Source organism: Muntiacus reevesi, chromosome 2 (genome assembly GCF_963930625.1).
Source record: "Muntiacus reevesi chromosome 2, mMunRee1.1, whole genome shotgun sequence".
Lineage (NCBI taxonomy): Eukaryota > Metazoa > Chordata > Mammalia > Artiodactyla > Cervidae > Muntiacus > Muntiacus reevesi.
The window spans coordinates 33,936,597-33,957,265 of record NC_089250.1 but is presented as its reverse complement, the minus strand read 5'-3'; the positions used below and the strand labels follow the sequence as shown (position 1 = coordinate 33,957,265).

The window sequence follows — 20,669 nt, the reverse complement described above, 5'->3', positions numbered from 1 at the left end:
CATCCTCTTACCCGGCTTTTCCTGCCTTCCTTCCTTCTCTTACTAATGGACATTCAGCTTATTATTGATTGATCGCTTGGTTTACATGTTCATTCTTTTATTTATAGTTCATCTATCCCTCCCAAGAGAATGTAAACTCCATAAAGATAGGGACTTACAATGATACACATGTATCTTTTGTGCCTCACACATGTAGGCAATCAAGAGGTATCTGCAGGGTGTTGAATGAAGGAAAGAACCAGAGTCATTCACATTGTCTTTGGTTTCCATATATAGACCAAGTCATAGAGCAGTTTATGTTGTTCAAAATGCCAGTGATGTTTTTTATTTTCCTGCTTTAATAAAGTTTTCAGTTCAATAGCCAGAGCTTATCTTAGATTTAGCTCTTAGCTAAAGATCTTAGCAGTAACCTTGGTCAGCCTCCAGTATAGTTCAACATGGAACATGGGTACCATATGGACATGAGGACCTGGACTTCCTGGTGATATAATGGTTTTGTAGTGGCCATCCGTGTCCATGGACAGAGCCACTGGAGTCTCACTTGCCTTGTAAGTGATTAGCAGGCACGTATATAGCACAAGGAAAAAGAGCCAGTAGGCACGTCTATTCTTAGTACAGTAGAGTTCCCATAATTATCTAAGCACTCAGAGGTTACTTTAAGAAATTTTGTAAGACTAATGGAGCTTTTTCTCCTACCAATGAGCTACTCATCATCTTCCTATAAATATTATATGAGAAGAAATCAGGGGTGGGAGTTAATGGAGGAAGTTGGATACACGGTCTATAGAACCTTGTAGAAGACCCTAAGAGCCCCATTCCACGAGATAATTTTGTTGGCATAATTGCTTTGGGCTGCTTCTAAAAAGTCAGATGTATCAATGCATTATTTCCATTCAGTAAAATTCACTTTTAAAAAAAGCATACGGCTGTGCATTTTGATAAGTACATAGATACAGTTTTGTAACCACCATAATCAAAATATAAATTTGCGTCCCTCCAAAATGTTCCTTGGAATGTGCTCCACTGTAATTGCTCAGCCCTGACCCCTGGAAACCACTGATGTGTTTTCTTTCCTTATGGTTTTGCCTTTTCTATAATGCCCTGTAAATGGAATCATCCAGTCTGTCGCTGTTTGAGAGGCACCGATATGTTATTGGTAGTTTGTTCCTTATCACTGCCAAGTATTCCAGTGTGAATATAGTTTCTCTTTTCCCTTCAATTCTGTGTTCTAGTCTCTTCTACTTGGATTTTTAATTACTTTTTATGTAAGTATTTCAAACCTTCCCTGTTGCCCGAGTTCCTTTCTTCCTTCTCTGCACCAGTGCAGTGTCTTGTACCAGCAGTTCTAAGTACACATCTGTTTGGTTGATCTCCAGGGGCAGTGATGGCAATTGGGGCACCATTGTGCATGTGTAGCAGGCTCGTGGGGCATCTGTACAAGGTGAGTGAGCCCTACCCCAGGGTTGAGGTAGAGATTCCTATTATTTCTCACCTGGCAGTAAGATATTACCTGCCAGGCATGGAATATAAAGAAGGTTGAGCACAGAAGAATTGAAACTTTCAAACTGTGGTGTTGGAGAAGACTTTTGAGAGTCCCTTGGACTGCACGGAGATCAAACCAGTCAATCCTAAAGGAAATCAACCCTGAATATTCATTGGAAGGACTGATGCTGAAGCTCCAATACTTTGGCCACCTGATGCGAAGAACTGGCTTGTTGGAAAAGACACTGATGCTGGAAAAGATTGAAGGCAAGAGGAGAAGGGGACTACAGAGGATGAGATGGTTGGATGGCATCACCGACTCAATGGACATGAGTTTGAGCAGATTCCAGGAGATGTTGATGGACAGGGAAGCCTGGCTTGCTGCAGTCCATGGGGTTGCAAAGAGTCAGCATGACTGAGTGACTGAACAATGGGATATAAAACTGGATTTGAGCTGTTACAGTGGTGAAGATCCATCTTGCCATGAGGGGAGAAGTCATACAAAATCTGTGGTTTTTATAAGATGTATAGATTTACCTTAGAGACAGCAGCCGTGAAAAGTGCAGAATCTTGTCCAAAGGCTTTCTATCTCTTAAAGCTTTTATGTTGTTTTTTTAATCACTTGTAAGCTTGGCATAGTGATTAAGAGAGAGCGATCTGGAGACAGATTCTGCTACTAACTGCCTATGTGACCTTGGGAACCTTTCAACGCCCTAGTTTCTTCATCTGTAGAATGGGGATAAAAATAGCAGCGAGGAGTGATGATAAATGGTTGATTTGTACATAGTGCTTAGAACAGCACCTGGCAGATACTAAGCTACAGGTCCTTAAGATACAGGAACATTAGTCACTGCTGTTACTGTTACTAACTAACTTTATCCCCAGTATTCCTCTGAAAATGTGCATTTTACATTCATTTGTGACACTTTTCATGGATGTCAGCTTTTAGATACCTGTTCAAAGAAAGATTATGATTCAGTTAATGGGGGTTTGGGAATAAAATAAAATAGGAGTTTGGGATTAGCAGACACACACTACTGTATATAAAAGTGATAAACAATAGGGACCTACTGTGTAGCACGGGGAATTATATTCAATATCTTGTAATAACCTGTAATAGAAAAAAATCTTCAAAAGAAAATATATATACACACACATACTTATATATATAAATTGTGAAAATTTATAATACACATGCACACGTGTCTATGTGTGTGTGTGTGTGTGTGTGTGTGTGTGTGTGTGTGTATTCTAACACAACTCTGTGGGCTTCTCAGGTGGTATAGTGGTAAAGCATCCACCTGCCAATGCAGAGACTCAGGTTTGATCCCTGGGTCGGGAAGACCCCCTGGAGTAGGAAATGGCAACCCACTCCAGTCTTCTTGCCTGGAAAAGTCCATGGACAGAGGAGCCTGGCGGACTATAGTCCATGGAGTCTCGAAGAGTTGGATGCTACTGAGCACACACAACTAACAGCAACTAACACAAATATGTAAATTAAAAGAAAAAAAAAAAAAACAGTTAACAGTGAGCAAGAGAGCTTGTGGCATTACCTGGAATAACATCCAGTGGCCAATCATCCCCAGAGGTGTGTATTTATCCTCAATATGTTGACTTGGGTCATGTTAAGTGACCTCAGGTCTCTGGTCTCACTTGCTTATTTCTCCTACTTTTGAAAGCTTGGGGTGGGGGGAGGTGTGACTTCTGACTGTCGCTGTTCCCTCCATCAGAACGTCCCTGCATCCTACATGTAAAGGAACACCAATCCACCAGTTTGCTCACTAGCTCAGGGCTGGAAGTTTGGGCACAAGATTTTCAGTCATTTCTCTCTCTCTGCCTAATTATTTTACTGCCATCTACTACAATGATGGTTTCTTCTAGCCCTACTTAGAAACTTTTTCCTGATTTTGCTTTATCAGGCCACCTCTCTACTTTGAAGGGGGTGTTCAGTAAGTTGCCTCTGTGTTTGGGGCCGCCACTTCAAGGCTACAGCAGGTGGTCCCAAGGGCCAGTGGGTGAGCACACAGCTGGCAAGCAGACCCAGCCAGCCTGCCCACACCACCACCCCCCACCCCCCAACTCCTCCTTCAACACAGCTCTGCTTCTCTCCTGCCCTTCAGAATTACCACAAAGGCTGGAGGAATTCACAGGCAGACCTCACTTTATTGCATTTCACAGATACTGTGCTTTTTACAAACCAAATGTTTGTGGCAACCCTGTGTTAAGCAAGTCTATGGGTGCCTTTCTTCCAACAGCATTTGCTCACTTCCCGTCTCTGTCACATTTGGTAATTCTCACAATATTTCAGACTTTTTCATTATTATTCTATTCATTATGGTGATCTGTGACCAGTGGTCTTAGGTGTTACTCCTGTGATGACGAGCTGAAGGCTCAAATGATGGTTAACATTTTTTGGCAAGAAAGTATTTTTTAATTAAAGTATGTACACTTTTTTCAACCTAATGCTACTGCACACTTTATAGACTAGAGTGTAAAGTAAATATAACTTTTACGTGGACTGGGAAACCAAAACCTCGTGTGGCTCACTTTATTGTAATGTTCGCTGTATTACAGTGGCCTGTGTGTTGTTCTGAGCATCCTCTGCAGGCTGAATCATGGCTCACGGGCGCACTACTCTGAATGCAGCTAAATGCCGTGACTTAGAAGATAAAGACCTGTGAAAGACACTGCTGAATTCGTAGCAGCCTTTCGCCATCACTTTCTAAACATAACTGCTGGTGTGGGGTGGATCAGAGGCAATATTGGTATTGTAAAGGAGCTTCTCATACTGGAAGCCCTTGAGACCCATGTCTGCAACAGACACCCAGGAGGTGAGAGAGAGGAGGAGAGGGTGGCCCGGGGTCCACCAGGGCCCATTCCCTCCTTACCTGCCATGAGAGCTGATGAGTATGTATGCCCAATGGTGGACATTAGCCCCTAGTGTCTATTTTTCTTATCAAATATGATTTGCATGCCAGTAGGTTTTTACATTGTTCATTTAGGAAAAGAACAGCAAGACCTAGCATAGTCATCTTACTTTCACGAAAACATGCACATGTAAAGCAAAGACTGATAGAAAGTATCTGCCCTCACCAGTTGGTGAATCTCAAAGGTCTGTGGCATTTGGAGACTGAAGAGGGGTCATGACGTGGTTGCTCAGAACCCACTGCTGTACTGGGGAGACCCCATGTGCCTTCTGCAAAGCCTGTGATCCCAGAAAGGGTCTTTGCTCTGTTTTCGCTGTGGCAGCTGCACATCTGGGGATCCTCCTGGAGCTGCCTGGAAAAAGATGCTTATGTCGGGGTTTCAGGTGTGTTCAGATTTAAGGGCATTTGGAGAATGTCAGACACTTTGCGGTGCACTTTGGCATGTTGAAATGTTGCATCCTGTTTTGCAACTTGGCATATTGTATGTTTTGTCATTATAATTACAAACATATATACATATGTGTATGTGATATATGTGTGTATATTTATACATGTGTATATATATCTATATATACATATGTGTATATGTGTGTTTCATTCAGAAATATAAACGTGGCTCTTACTATATGTCTTACTTAAGGCCGTCGTAACAGAATTCCATAGACTAAGTGCCTTAAACAACAAGCCATTTATTTCTCACAGTTTTAGAGGCATTGAAGTCCAAGATCTAGTAGCCAGCAGATTCAGTTCCAGGTGAGGGCTCCCTTCCTGGTGTTCAGACAGCTACCTTCTTCCTGTGTTCTCAAATGGAGAGCAGCAGAGGGAGAAAGCAGGGTCTCCCTGTCTTTTCTGTAAGGACACAGATCCTATCATGTGGGTCCCACCTTCATAGCCTAATCACCCCAAAGGCCCCACCTCCAAATATCATCACATTGGAGATTAGTATTTCAACAGATTGATTTTGGTGGACACATAGCCCTATATTTGGACGCTGTGTATGTGTGTGTGCTCAGTTGTCTGACTCTTCATCATACTTACAAGCACATATAAACAGCAAGCTGAGTTTTTTTTCAGAGTTTGTTTGCACATTTTGTGGTTGCTCTTAGGCAAGTAGTAGGAGACACTAAAGAATTTGTAAAAAATATATATGTATATAAGAGAACTTAAAATTGAGAATTCAGCCCATTAACTTAATGTTTCTACTTGCAGTTGTGGGTAATACATACATCTTTTGAATTATGAAGCAGAATGCCTCCCAGGATTTTATAGGAGCCTATTTGAAAATGCACGAGGACTTGGCCTTTTAGGAACCTGTGCTGTAGTGAGATACATGGGAAGCCCACTGAGGGCAGCATAAAGCCCATGAAGTGGAAGAATGTCCCCGTAGGAAGGTGTCCCCAAGGGCAGAGGGGAGGTGGCCTTTCTGGATGTCACTAGGGAGGGTTGTGTGCTTATTTTAGCTCCCTCTCCTTCATGTGTCCCCACGTCAGCTGCTATTTTGACTGTGGGCATCTTCCTGCAGCTGGTTGTGTGCTGGCTGCCAGACACCCTCCCGGGACAGCGAGCTGCTCTGTGGCCATTGGTTCCCGTCCGTCAATCCACATCCACTTGAGCAATGAAGTGTGGCTGTGAAATGCTACAAACATACAGGATTAGAGGCCTTTTGTAACAGTGCTCAGTCCATTTGCAAGAAAAAAAATACATACAACATTCTCTTGGTTAAGAGAAATAGAGGGCAAAAGATTGGCACGGTCAAATTGTACCCCAAAATACATTTAATATGTGCTCATTTAGAGAAAGCGACCAACATTTACTTAGTACAAAAAAATCCAGTGTTTAGGGAAATACTCACTGCTCTATGGATGTTATCCTAATGTGTAAATATACTACAAGCACATGGTTCAAGAACAAAATCTCTAATAAATTACTTGACACACAAAATGGACCATTGTTGGCACTCTATAAATGGTCTATGATTTATTCTTTATCCAAGCTTTCTGTACCTGCCCCACTTCCATATTAAAATGAAGCCAGGCAGCCTTGATGTCATTGAGAGTGGTCCCATGCGCTTTCTAAAGGTGGAGGGGGGCCGGTGATCTCTGAAGGAAGTCCCTCCCACTCAGCATCTTTGTGGCCCCACCTCCCTCCTGTGGCGCCTCCCCTTGTTGTCATTCTCCTCTGTCTCCGACCTCAGCTTCTGCACATGCCACTGCGGTCACTTACTAATGGTTTTTCCATCAACTTGTGAGGTCCTGAAACTGATGCTAACAGAATGTCACCTTGGCTTGGCCACTGGTATCTGGAGGCTGATGAAATGGAGCTGTCCCCACACTGTCACAGACAGACCCACGGAGATGTATGTCAGTTATCATCGGGCCTGTCAGTGGACACCTTCTATTAATAGGAATGTGATTTTGCTGACTTGGAGATTTTTAAAAATTTTTTATATTTTTAAATTTTAATATTTAAGTTTTTTGGCCATGCTGGGTCTTCACTGGTGAACACGGGCTTCTCTGGGTATGATCCCACATGCCACATGGGATCTGGTCAGGTACTTCCCTGACCAGAAATTGAACCCGTGTCCTCTGCATTGGAAGGAGGGTTCTTAACCACTGGACTGCCAGGGAAGTCCTAAGATACTTATTTTTTATAAATGTTCAAATAATTAAAATGATTATTATTATAAAATTATTATTACCATTACTACTATTGCTGTAGCTAATCTAACCCATGATGGTTGAGAATGACCTATAAAGGTGGTGGTGGTTTCATCACTACGTCGTATCCAACTCTTTTCGACCCCACAGACTGTCGCCCACCAGGCTCCTCTGTCCATGGGACTTCCCAGGGGAGCATACTGGAGTGGGTTGCCATTTCCTTCTCCACGGGACTTTCCCAACCCAGGGGTCAATCCTGCGTCTCCTGCATTGGCAGGCGGATTCTTTACCACCGAGCCACCAGGGAAGCCCCCTGAACTACAGTAGTTGTTTGTAATCAGGTCTTTAGCATGAATTGAGCAAGAAAGGTCCCTAAGGAAGGAGGGCGGCAGCCAGGGGAGCCTCACAGGAGGTGGGGGCCTCTGAACTGAATTCAGGAAAGTGTCTTGAGGTTTGTTTGGTTGCTGGGGTGGAGGTGGGGGAGGAAGTGCCCAGTGCTCTGGGAAAATGTCAAGACCCTCCTTTCCCGGCTCTCAGCATCCAGGTAGAGAAAGACAGAGTAAGTAGCCAGAGTGAAAGTTGAGTCTGGGGAAGCCTCATCCCTCGGATCTGTAAGGGGGACTCTTGGATGCCCAGTGAGGGGGCAAGGCTCTGCTAAATGCCTTGGACCCAGAGGCACCTGACTCTGTGCTCCTTAGGTAGGTACCACTGGCCCTCCATGTCCACGGGTTCTGCATCCCTGGATTCAACTAACTGCAGATCAAAGATATTGGGGAAAAGAAATTCCAGAAAGTTCTAAAAAGAAAAACTTGAATTTGGTGCATACTGACAACTATTTACAAAGCATTTACATTTTACTAGCTATTTTAAGTCTTCTAGAAATGATTTAAAGTATACGAGAGGATATGCATAGATTGTATGCAAATGCTATACCAAACTTTTCTGTTTTCTAAATTTAATTTAAAAATTTTAATTGAAGTATGGTTGATTTACAATGTTGTGCTAATTTCTGCTATATACCAGAGTGATTCAGATATACATATATAGGTACACATTCTTTTTTAGATACTCTTTTCCATTATGGCTTATCATAGAATATTGAATATGGCTCTCTGTGTTGTACAGAAGGACCTGTTGTTTATCCATTCTATAAGGAATAGCTTACATCTGCTAACCTCAACTTCCAACTCCATCCCTCCCCCTTCTCCCTCTTGGCAACTACCACTTTGTTCCCTATGTCTATGAGTCTGTTTCTATTTCCTAGATAAGTTCTTTGAGTCATATTTTAGATTTCACATACAAGTGATATACGGTATTTCTCTTTGATTTACTTCACTTAGTATGATAAACTGTAGGTTCATCTATGTTAGGGCAAATGGCATTATTTCATTCTATTGCATGTATGTACCACATCTATTACCACACTACTTTCAATGAGGAATTTGAACATCCATGGATTTTGTTATCCAAGGGGATCAGAACCAAGCCCCTTCAAATACCAAAGGACAACTGTAACATGTGACCACAACTCACTGAAACATCCCTTCCCTATGGGCACCTCCACTGTACCTCCTGTTAAACCCAAGTCTTTTGAAGCCTTCAGGTTAAAAAAAAAGTCTGCCCTTCTCTGCCGTAATCTCCCCTCCAGATGCAACTGGTCTACAATTACTGACAAAGTCTTGTCAGAATTTTTGCATAATCATCTGAAAGTTCAGTGACAGCTTATTTTCCACCAGGAAGAAATGCTTTAGAAGGATGGAAAGAGTGCTAGAGAGACTGGACAAGCCCCCCTGGGTCTGACCTTGAGTTTGGATGTCTCTTCCTGCTGCATTGCAACCATATTGATTGTCCCAGTGTACCCTTCTCCTTTGAAATTCTTTCCACTTTTATACAGGCTTGACTAGTTTAATTAAACTTCAGCCTGTCACTTGGTCTGGATCCTGGCCTGACTGTGGGTTTGCTCTTTTTTTTTCTCCCCAAGTTATCATGAGTGCATTGAAACCGATATATTGTTTTGTTTTCCTCTTGATACTATATTCTGAAGTTTTACCATCTTGTGACTGAGGTTTTCCCTTTGTCTTTGGACAAACCAGGTTCTGAGATTGAAAGCATCGCAGGTACAGACCCTTCAGTCTCCTTCTTGGTCCTTGGGCTCACGATCTCCACTGGAGGTTTACTTCTTTCTTGCCCCCTGGTGTGGAGCCCAAGGGGGTCCCTCTGTACATACAAGTTTGAGAACCCTGGCTCTAGAGGGTCCCAGAGGGTGTGGACCAAGGACAGAGGAATGAGGTTGTCCTCTCCTGCCCTTGCCTCTTGGCTTCTTTTGGTTTTCTTGGCCTTGTTTTCTTTTTGAAATGTTTTCACCTTCCTTTCTTTGTAGCCAGTGTGTAAACAGGGTTTCCTTCCTAAAGCAGGTCCTTCCTCCCCAGTACAGTCCATGGAGGAGGCGGCTCAGGAGATGAGAGGCTTTTGTTGGTCTAGCCCAGTTCCCAAGGCTCTGGGGCTTTTTAGTAATATACAGATTTGTGAGGGAGGAAGGAAAAAAAAAATTTGGGGGGGAGCACAAAAAACAGCCTCCTCCCAGGGGTTGGTCTGTGTTTACCGCCAACGGTCTTTGTGGCCTCAGATCATGAGTTCACGGCTGTCTGAAACTCCCCCAACAGCAGTGACAGTGTTTCTTGTTTTGTGGGAACTTCACATGGTGGAGGCCCCTCTGTCCCCTCGTCCCCACAAGGCTCATTTCCTTGTAAGTTGCCTCTGCCTGGGCTTCTGCAGATAAAGCCCATTCTCTGTTCGTGAGAGGGAGGCTCTGACACCAAGCCTCCCACATGCTTCCAGAGACTGGATCCTAACACCAGCTGTGTCCTTTAGGACCCTGGCGTGTCGTTGGCTGCTGTCCAGTTCAGGGTCGCCTGTGCTTGAGTGAACCGTTTTCCAAGATGATGCTTTCAAAAAACCACACAAGGGTGGCGTCCCTGGTGGCTCAGTGGTAAGGAGTCCAGAGGCCAAGAGAGGAGACACAGGTTTGGCCCCTGATCTGGGAGGATTCCGCATGCCTCGAAGCAGCTAAGCCCGTGCGCCATAACTGCTGAACCTGTGCTCTGGAGCCTGGGAACCCATGCATCCTGGATTCTATGCTCCACAGTGAGAGAAGCAACTGTGATAAAAAGCCCACACATCACAGCTGGAGAGTAGCTCCTGCTTGCTGCAACTAGAGAAAGGCCCACACGGCAACAAAGACCCAGCACAGCCATTAAAAAAAAAAAAAAAAAAAAAAAAAGACACATGCAAGCAGTATCTGGACATGAGGAGAATAAAGGAAGAGGCACCTATTTGCCCTGAAAACCAAAGCCTTCCCAAAGCCCCTCTGTCTTAACCACTAACCAGCGAACTATTAGCCAGCTAAGAGACCTAGGGCTTGCCTCTCTGGTCCAGGATCTCAGGACTGGAGCCCTGCTTGTTTCTGCTGCCCTTCTCGCAGGCTGAGTCATCGGAATGCCACATGGGCAGCCAGCCTTTTGAGGGTGAGGAAGGAGTGTATTTCCAGGCAAGTCATCCTGTACACAAATTACTAGCAACAAGGGAAACCACACAGGAAAGTGTAGCTTCCTTCTATCCTGCTCTGTTGTTTTTCTGGTGCGGGTGGGGTTTTCCCTCTTTCCCCAGCCTTTAAAGGAAAATGAATATTGAAGAATTTCTCTGCATGCAATCAATGGCACAGACCAAGTTCGAGCCAGTCCCTCAGTCCAGATGCCTGAGATGGGTTACCCTGGTCTCAACTTCTTCACCAGACTCTCTCTTTCTCTAAGGACCCAGGCCTTAGTCAGTTCCCTCTGGTCATACATGTTTGACTCTTTCATGAGTTCCAACCCATCCTCTTCTGTCTTCCTTTGTTACAAGGCTTCTGTCCCAGAGACCCTTATTTGGGTCTGTTGTAAATGTGTGTTGTAGAAAGGACTCATGTTTACTCAAGATAGCTCTGCTTTTTCTTTTTTTTTTTTTTCTTCTAGAAAGGAAAGTTGCTGTAATCAGAAAAGCCAACAACCTGGGGTGAAGGTAGACTCAGGTCCTTAGGCCAACTCTGAAGATTCTGCTCAGCCATGACAATTTTTAAAGGGCAAAAAGGGGAAAGAATCTCAGTGAATCATCCAAAAGGAGGGTGGACTCTGCATCCTTCTCTACTGTGCCATTGTGTGCACACTGGCTGTGTGTTATCACACTACCCAAGTGATCTGCCTGCAGCGTTGCTAAGGGAGCTGTTGGAGGCAGAGAGCTAATCATTTCTTAACTACTTAATTCTTCATCCTTATGCTTTAGTCTAGGACAAAGAATCAACAGGTTAGACAAGGCAGGTATGGGTAACTCAGTGGTAAAGAATCTACTTGCCAGTGCAAGTGTTGTGGGTTTGATCCCTGGTCCAGGAAGATCCCCTGGAGTAGGAAATGGCAACCCACTCCAGTATTCTTGCCTGGAGAATCTCATGGACAGAGGAGCCTGGCAGGCTACAATCTATGAGGTTGCAAAGAGTCGGACATGATTGAGCACACACGTGCGGTGTCTATTCAGGAGAGCATAAGTCAGGAGTTAGGTTAGCTTGCCTGGTGATCTCATTCCTATAATTAGATTCTTTTAAGGTGAGAGCAGAACAGAAATGGGCCAACAGGAAAGGGGCAAAGGAGCCACTTTCACAACCCGCCTCAGACCATGCTCTGGACCATGCTCTCCGGCAGGTGGCCTATGGACCCTGCTCTCTGCTCAGGTTCTTGTCTGTGGGAGTGGTGTCCATGCCTTCTGGATCCAGGGCACCAGATTAGGTGAGCACTCGTAGAGACATGTGTCCTGAATAAAGTGGCACTGGCAAGCGTGCTTCATCTTGCCATAGATTCACAGTTGTTCCAGGTGAATCTGTACAGGTAGGGAATAAGCTATGGGCTTCTCAGCTGATGTTGACAGAGCCGTGGCCATTCTTCTTCCGGGGGCTGCGCTGCCCATGTAACCTGTCCTCTGGACGTAGTTTTTCCTTATGGAGCTTGGCGTTCATGCAGACATTGAGAAGCTCCATCCTGGGCCGGGCTACCTGGATGGCAGCCAACTACACCAAAAGGCACCGCAGCCTCGTTGTCTTCAGGCCATGCTTGTCCCTGAGAGAAGAGTTGTGGTCAAAGGAACAAGGAAAGTGAGAATGCGGGAGGAGACAACTTGGCTTTTAGACCAAATGTCAGATTTCATCATGAGAGAAAAATCAGAGCTTCACACATAGAAACAATTTTATTCACCAAGGTTAAGAGGGAGAGGAAGATGTATTTTTGTCTTGTTTGTGCTTTTCTTTTTTTAAAAGTTTATTTTATTGAAGAATAGTTGGTTTGCAATGTTGTAGTAGTTTCAGGTCGGAGAAGGCAATGACACCCCACTCCAGTACTCTTGCCTGGAAAGTCCCATGGATGGAGGAGCCTGGTAGGCTGCAGTCCATGGGGTCGCTAAGAGTTGGACACGACTGAGCGACTTCACTTTCACTTTTCACTTTCATGCATTGGAGAAGGGAATGGCAACCCACTCCAGTGTTCTTGCCTGGAGAATCCCAGGGACAGGGGGAGCCTGGTGGGCTGCCATCTATGGGGTTGCACAGGGTCAGACACGACTGAAGCAACTTGGCATCAGCTGCAGCAGCAGTAGTAGTTTCAGGTATTCAGCCAAGTTATTCATATATATGTGTATATATATATATATATGTGTGTGTGTGTGTATACACACATATGCATGTGTATGTATTCTTTTTCAAATTCTTTTCCCTTATAAGTTATTACCAGATACTGAGAATAGTTCCCTGTGCCATACAGTTAGTTCTTCTTGATTATCTATTTTATGTATAGTGGTGTGTATATGTTAATCCCAAGCTCCTAATCTATCCCTCCCCCGACCTTTCACCTTTAATAACCATGTTTGTTTTCTACAAACTTATGTAAATAAGTTCTATTTAAATAAGGTCTATTGTAAATAGGTTCACTTGTATCATTTTTTAGGTTCTATATATAAGCATTATCATATGGTATTTGTCTTCCACTTTGTAACTTAGTTCACTTAGTATAATAATCTCTAGGTCCATCCATGTTTTAGGGTACTGTGGGTTAGGAAGCAGGGTGGTAGGAACATAGAGAAAGGTTAAGTTGTGAACTCTCCCCCCCAAAAAAGAATAGAAATATGTGCATGTGAGACAAAAGTGATCAGTACTAAGTTGTATGAAAGAGCGTGGAAGTATTGATACAGTGCAAAAGATGGCAGCCTCGAAGGAAGTGGGTTAGAGGAAAACACTTAGGTAGACGGGAGAATGCACGTTTTTCTAAGTACAGTGTGAAGGGAGGCAAGGTGATAGGACAAGGAGGGAGACCAGCTAGCCTGACAGACAAGATTGTGCGGGAAGTAAAGAGGAGTAGGCAGGATGAATTCTTGGTAACTGCAAACAGTTTGTCCCTTAAAGGGCTTCAGGGTAGGAACAGCCTGTTTGAAAAGATTAGTCAGGTAGTATTAATGACTTTTAAAAAGAAAAGAATGAAAAAACATGGAGGTTTGGGTGCTACATAGCAAGTTAGTGCAGGAACCCAGTGATAAAGAGATGGAACAGAAAGAAGTGGAGAGAAAAGGATCCTACTTCAGAGAAACAAGTTTCTGAAGAGAGAGGACAAAAAGAAGTAGTTTAATGGTTAAAAGAAGGAATTGGTTGGAGTTTGGATTCTAATCTGGCTTTGGCATTTAAAACCAGCTGAATTATGTTGGGCCGGCTATTTCTCATCTCTCTGCCTAGATTCCTTGTCTGTAAAATGGGGATAAGAATAGTACCTTGCAAGGTAATTGTGAAGGACTTTTTAAAGTGCTTTACATGTATTAGGGCTTCCCTGATAGTTGGTAAAGAATCGCCTGCAATGCAGGGGACCCTGGTTCGATCCCTGGGTTGGGATGATCCCCTGGGGAAGGGAAAGGCTACCCACTCCAGTATTCTGACCTGGAGAATTCCATGGACTGTATAGCCCATAGGGTCACAAAGAGTCGGATACTACTGAGCGACTTTACTCACTTTACCATCCATGTTGCATGTCCTTAGTTCATTCTTTTTCTAGCTGAGGAGTATTGCACTGTATATATACCACATCTTCTTTACCCATTCATCTGTCAGTGGACACTTAGTTTCTTTCCTGACTATCATAAATAGTGGTGCTATGAACACCAGGATTCATGTATCTTTTCAAATCAGAGTTTTCTCCAGATATATGCCTAGGAGTGGAATCACTGGATTGTATGGTAGCTCCCTAAAGAATGTATTTTTAATTGAATATTTTTAATAAGAGCTTTAAAAATATATTCTAACCACTGCCTATAATTTGTAATTGCCATTGTAGATGAATAATTGAAAGGAGAAAAGCTCTTTAGAAGCAGAAAATGAATCACAGTCATGTACTTTGCCTTGCTCATACATGTGTGGTTCTTATGTTGTTGGCTGTTTTCTTTCTTAGATTTCAGAGTAGAAACTTTTTTGCTCCTTTTGCAGGAAGAATTCGAGTAGATGAGCTGGAAGACTGGGAGAGCTGAGACGGGTAGATTTTGAAGTCATTCTTCATCTGAAGCTATGATTTAAACATCAGCGTTATGGTCAGTATTGAAAGAGAAATAGAACTTTTCTAAGGTTATATACACATCAGTGGTTTTGCCTGAAATTCTGAGAGTACGGTAAAGGACATTGTGAAGGATGAGTTTCTTTCAATCACATTCAACAAACCAGAACTCTGAGAAAAGTGAAGGTATCTCAGTGATAAGTTATGGGACCATGAACATCCAGGGGGAGAACCATTCTGACAAATTGGGAAAGTCTGTCGCCCCAGTAGCCATGCGTTCCAGTGTGTGAAAGAAAAGCCGAGCTTAATATATTGGGCTTTCCTTTTTGAACTGGGCTCTGTACATGACAAAGCTTTTATGGACTCTGAGTTAGACTTTTAGTGTGTGTCTATTTTTTTTTTTAAGTCTTTATTGAATTTGTTACAATATTGCTTCCGTTTAATGCTTTGTTTCTTTGACCATGAGGCATGTGGATCTTAGCTCCCCGACCAGGGTTTGAACCTGAACCCCCTGCATTGGAAAGCAAAGTCCCAACCATTGGACCACCGGGCAAGTCCCTGAGTGAAAACTCTTTAGAGGAGGGCAGGGCCAGGCATTGCAAGGGCAACAGAAGCATCTTTCTGGGGACTGTGCTGTCTGCCCTGTTGCTCTGGGGCAAGATTTCTCAAAATGTGTTCCATGGAACACACTTCTCTAGGCTGTTAATGCACTGGGGACAGGGCCGTGAAGATGGGTCTGTGCTACAGTGAGTTTGAAAATATTCAATAACCTTCCTTCCTGAAGAGTCGCAGAAATGGATGAGTCTTGTGACTCTCCATGGGCATGTGGTTGGCAAGGCTCACGGGAGTCCCGTGGAGTTCTTCTTATATGGCATCAGAAGTCCAATGTTTATGTGTTCATTGAGTATGTATTAACACCTGCCGTGTCTGTGTTAGACGCTAAAAAAACAGCAGTAAAGGAGATCAGCAGGGTTTGTGTATAGATAGCAAGATAAGAAGCAAACAAGAGCAATTATTTTTTTCCTCTTTAAAAATTTTTTTAAAAACTGGAGTATAGTTACTTTACAATGCTGTGTTCATTTCTGCTATGCAGCAAAGTGAATCAGTTATATGTATACATATATTCCCTCTTTTTTGGATTTCCTTCCCATTTAAGTCATCATAGAACATTGAAAAGAGCTCCCTGTGCTATAGTAGGTTCTCCTGAGTTACCTATTTTATATGTAAAATGTAATATGTAAATATAATAGTGTATATATGTCAGTCCCCGTCTCCCAGTTCATTCCACCACTCCTTCCCCCCCTGGTATCTGTACATTTGTTCCCTACATCTGTGTCTCTATTTCTGCTTTGCAAATGGGTTCATCTGTACCATTTTTTAAATTCCACACATACGTGTTAATATAGCAGATGTTTAAGAGAATGGTCTCAGGAGTGAGGGGCCTGGGTTTGAATCCTAAGTACACCACTTGCAAACCACATGAACTTGAATAAGACACTTGACCTCTTTCAATGTTGACATCTATAAAATGGTGATAATAGCATCTACCTAGTGAGGTTGTTGTGAGGATTAAAACGATGAATCCGTGCTGGCAAATACTAAACCTTATGCACGTGTGATCACAATGAAGGATAATGGCTGAGTGTGTTGAAAGTTGTATGACATGTGTCTGGGGAGGGGGCAGTGATGGTGGGGACTTGGAATGGGGCAGTCCAGCTCTGCCTTGAGACAGATACCTGTGAAGAGGAGCAGACTGAGCTGTGGAGACGGAACAGGGAGCAAACACAGTTGCACACGGGCCTGTCTCAGGCACAAGGAGAAGGGGATGAGGCAGAGAATGAGATGGTGAGATAGCATCACGGATTCAGTGGGCACAAATCTGAGCAAATTCCAGGAGATAGTGGAGGACAGAGGAGCCTGCCTGGCATGCTGCAGTCTATGGGATTGCAGAGTCAGACACAACTTAGCAAATGAACAACAACGACAGCGGTCTCATGCAGAGAAATTTGGACATGTGTTGTGCATACTAATTTGGTTCACAAATTCTAACACCTCTTTAAGATTAAATAAAGTAAACAACAACAAACTAGGGTCGAAGCAGACTTCTTCAACCTAAAAAGAGCACCTGTGAGAACCCCACAGCTAACTTCATACTTAATTGTAGAGGACTGAAAGCTTTCCACCTAAGATCTAGATCAGCTTCAGAAAGGTTGTGGGATACAAGAGCATTATGTCTAATGGAGCAGTGTACATGCCTTAATTTTAAAATGCTTTATTGCTAAAAAATACCATCATTGGAGCCTTTAGCAAGTCATTATCATTTTGCAATAGTAACATTAAAGGTCACTGATCACAGATCACAATAACAAATATAATAATGAAAAAATTTGAGATACTGCAAGAATTACCAAAATGTGGCACAGAGACATTGTGAGCAAATACGGTTGGAAAAATGGTTCTGATAGACTTTCTCAACAGAGGGTTGCCACAAACCTTCACTTAGCATTAAAAAAAAAAATGCAGTATCTGCAAAGTGCAGTAAAGCACAACAGAACAAGGTGTGCCTGTACTTAGGAATAAATGTAATTAAAGAAATATAAAACATGCTCATAAAGCTACAAAATATTGAACAAAATTTAAAGTCCCAAATAAATGGAAAAAATCCCATGTCCACAGATCAGAAGACTTACTATTATGAAAACAATACTCCCTAAATTGATCTATAGATTCGGTGCAGTCTCTATCAAGATCTCAGATGAATTCTTGCAGAAATCAACAAACTGACCCTAAAATTCATAGAGAAGTTTAAGAGACCCAGAATAGCTAAAACAATCTTGAAAAAAAAGCAGAATTAGAAGACTCACCCTTCCTGATTTCAAGACTTAATACAAAGCTACAGTACTCAAGACAATGGTTCTGGCATAAGAATAGACATATTAATTTTTGGCATGGAATTGATAGACTAGAAATAAACTCCTACATTTATGGTAACTGATTTTTGACAGTCATGCCAAGATAATTCATTGGCAGATAGTGTCTTCAACAAATAGTCTAGGACAACTGAATATCAACACACAAAAGAATGAAGTTGGATCCTACTTTACACTGTGTATAAAAATTAACTCAAAATGAATCAAAATTTTAAATGTAAGAGCTAACAATTCCAGAAAAATAAATGACCCAATCAAAAAATGGGCCAAAGAACTAAACAGACATTTCTCCAAAGAAGACATACAGATGGCTAACAAACACATGAAAAGATGCTCAACATCACTCATTATCAGAGAAATGCAAATCAAAACCACAATGAGGTACCATTACACGCCAGTCAGAATGGCAGCTATCCAAAAGTCTACAAGCAATAAATGCTGGAGAGGGTGTGGAGAAAAGGGAACCCTCTTACACTGTTGGTGGGAATGCAAACTAGTACAGCCACTATGGAGAACAGTGTGGAGATTTCTTAAAAAACTGGAAATAGAACTGCCATATGACCCAGCAATCCCACTCTTGGGCATACACACCGAGAAAACCAGATCTGAAAGAGACATGTGCACCCCAATGTTCATCGCAGCACTGTTTATAAGAGCCAGGACATGGAAGCAACCTAGATGCCCATCAGCAGATGAATGGATAAGGAAGCTGTGGTACATATACACCATGGAATATTACTCAGCTGTTAAAAAGAATTCATTTGAATCAGTTTTAATGAGATGGATGAAACTGGAGCCCATTATACAGAATGAAGTAAGCCAGAAAGATAAAGATCATTACAGTATACTAACACATATATATGGAATTTAGAAAGATGGTAATGATAACCCTATATGCAAAGCAGAAAAAGAGACACAGATGTACAGAGCAGACTTTTGGACTCTGTGGGAGAAGGTGAGGGTGGGATGTTTCGAGAGAACAGCATATATATTATCTATGGTGAAACAGATCACCGGCTCAGGTGGAATGCATGAGACAGGTGCTCGGGCCAGGTGCACTGGGAGGACCCAGGGGAATCGGGTTGGGGGGGGAGGTGGGAGGGGGGATCGGGGTGGAAAATACATGTAACTCCATTGCTGATTCATGTCAATATATGACAAAACCCACTGCAATGTTGTGAAGTAATTAACCTCCAACTAATAAAAATAATTGAAAAAAATAAATAAATAGAAATGACATTCAAAAAAATAAATAAATAAATGTAAGAGCTAAAACTACATCCTTCTTAGAAGGCAATGTGAGTGTTAATCTTCATGACCTTGGGCTAGGCAATTAATTTTTTAAGACATAACACCAAAAGTATAAGTGACAAAAGGAAAATAGGTAAGCTGGATTTCAACCAAATTAAAAACTTTTGGGATTAAAAGACACTCTCAAGAGACTGAAAAAACCTACAGAATGAGAGAAAATACTTGCAAATCATGTAACCTAATAACATACTTGTATCTAGAATATATAAGAACTCTTACAATTTAAGAATAGAACGATAACCTACTTCAAAAATGGGCAACTATCTGAAACAGGCAAATGTAAATGGCCATATGTAACAGGCCATATGTAAATGGCCAATAAGCACATGAGAAAACTTTCAATATCACCAGCCATCACAGAAATATAAACCAAAACCAGAAGGAGAGACTGCTTCCTACCCTCTATGAAAGATGGAAAGTAACAAGTGTTGGTGAGGACATGGAGAAATTAGAACTGTCATACAGGGCTGGTAGGAATGCAGAATCTTTCCCAAGCAGCTGCTTTAGAAAGCAGTTTGGCAGTTCTTAACATAGTTAAACATAGATTTTACCTTATGACCCACCATATCCACTCCTAGGTATATGCCCAATAGAAATGAAAGCATTTTTCTATACAAACGCATAACATGGCAGTATTACTTTTTAAATTTTATTGAAATATAGTTGATTTACAATGTTTGGTTAATTTCACCTATAAAGCAAAAAGATTCAGTTATACATATATATACTTTTTTATATTCTTTTCCATTATGGTTTATCACAAGATATTAAATATAGTTCCCTGTGCTATACAGTAGGACCCTGTTGTTTGTCCGTCCTATATGTAATAGTTTGCATCTTATAGCAGTATTATACACAACTGCCAAAGAATGAAAACAATCCAGATGTCCATTAACTGATGAACAGACAAAATGTTGTATATTCGTATGATAGGATGCTATTTGACTATAAAGGGGAATACTGATACATCCTATGACAAAGATGACTATTGGAAATATACTTGCTGAAAGAAACCAGACACAAATGACTGTGTATTATATGATTCCATTTATATGAAGTTTCCAGAACAGGCAAATCTATAGAGACATAAAGTAGATTAATGGCTGCCCAAGACTGGATTGTTGTAGGGGAAATTGAGAGTGACTGCTGATGGGTATGTGGTTTCCTTTGCGGGTGATGAAAATCAGTCTAAAACTGATTTGATAATGGTTGTACAGCTCCACATATATACTAAAAAGCATTGACTAGTACACTTTAAACTGGTGAATTGTATGGTGTGTGAATTATGTATCAATAAAGCTGCTGTATATAAGAAAAAAGAATGTTTCTTGGAGGTACAGCTGTCAACACTGGTGATAGTTGAGATTTGGGGAGTGAGGACTAGGAGGGCAGAAAGCATGACTCCCAAATCCTGGCAACTTCTGAGAAGGAGAGGAAAGAGTAGAGGGAGGAGGGCTTTCTTTGTTTTTCTTTTTGCATTTGTTTGTTCATGAGGAAGGTCAGCTTTGAGGCTTAAGATTTCTGTTGTGGACATAAAAAGTTTGAGGTACCTGTCAAATATCCAAAAGAGGTATTAAGTAGATAGTTGAACATGACACCAGAACTCTGAGGAGCAACTCTGACTATCGATGGGTTTTAGGTAACAAGTAAGTTCATCTGAAAGGATGACAACAGAGAGAAAGAGTTTGTTAAAGAGGCTCAGGGTGGGATGGGGTAGAGGAGAGGCAGCCAGCCAGGGAGGCAGGAAGTGGGAGAGGG

General features: G+C 42.2%; 1 protein-coding gene across 8 annotated transcripts in view; it reads left to right on the top strand.

Annotated features, from left to right (window-relative positions):
* SVIL (supervillin) overlaps positions 1–20,669 on the top strand; it is a 254,554-nt gene that overhangs the window by 53,364 nt on the left and 180,521 nt on the right. For all 8 annotated transcript variants that reach the window (XM_065921232.1, XM_065921239.1, XM_065921238.1 and 5 more), the window contains exon 3: positions 14,607–14,707. The gene's annotated coding sequence lies outside the window, so the exon portion shown is untranslated. The remainder of the gene's footprint in view (positions 1–14,606; positions 14,708–20,669) is intronic.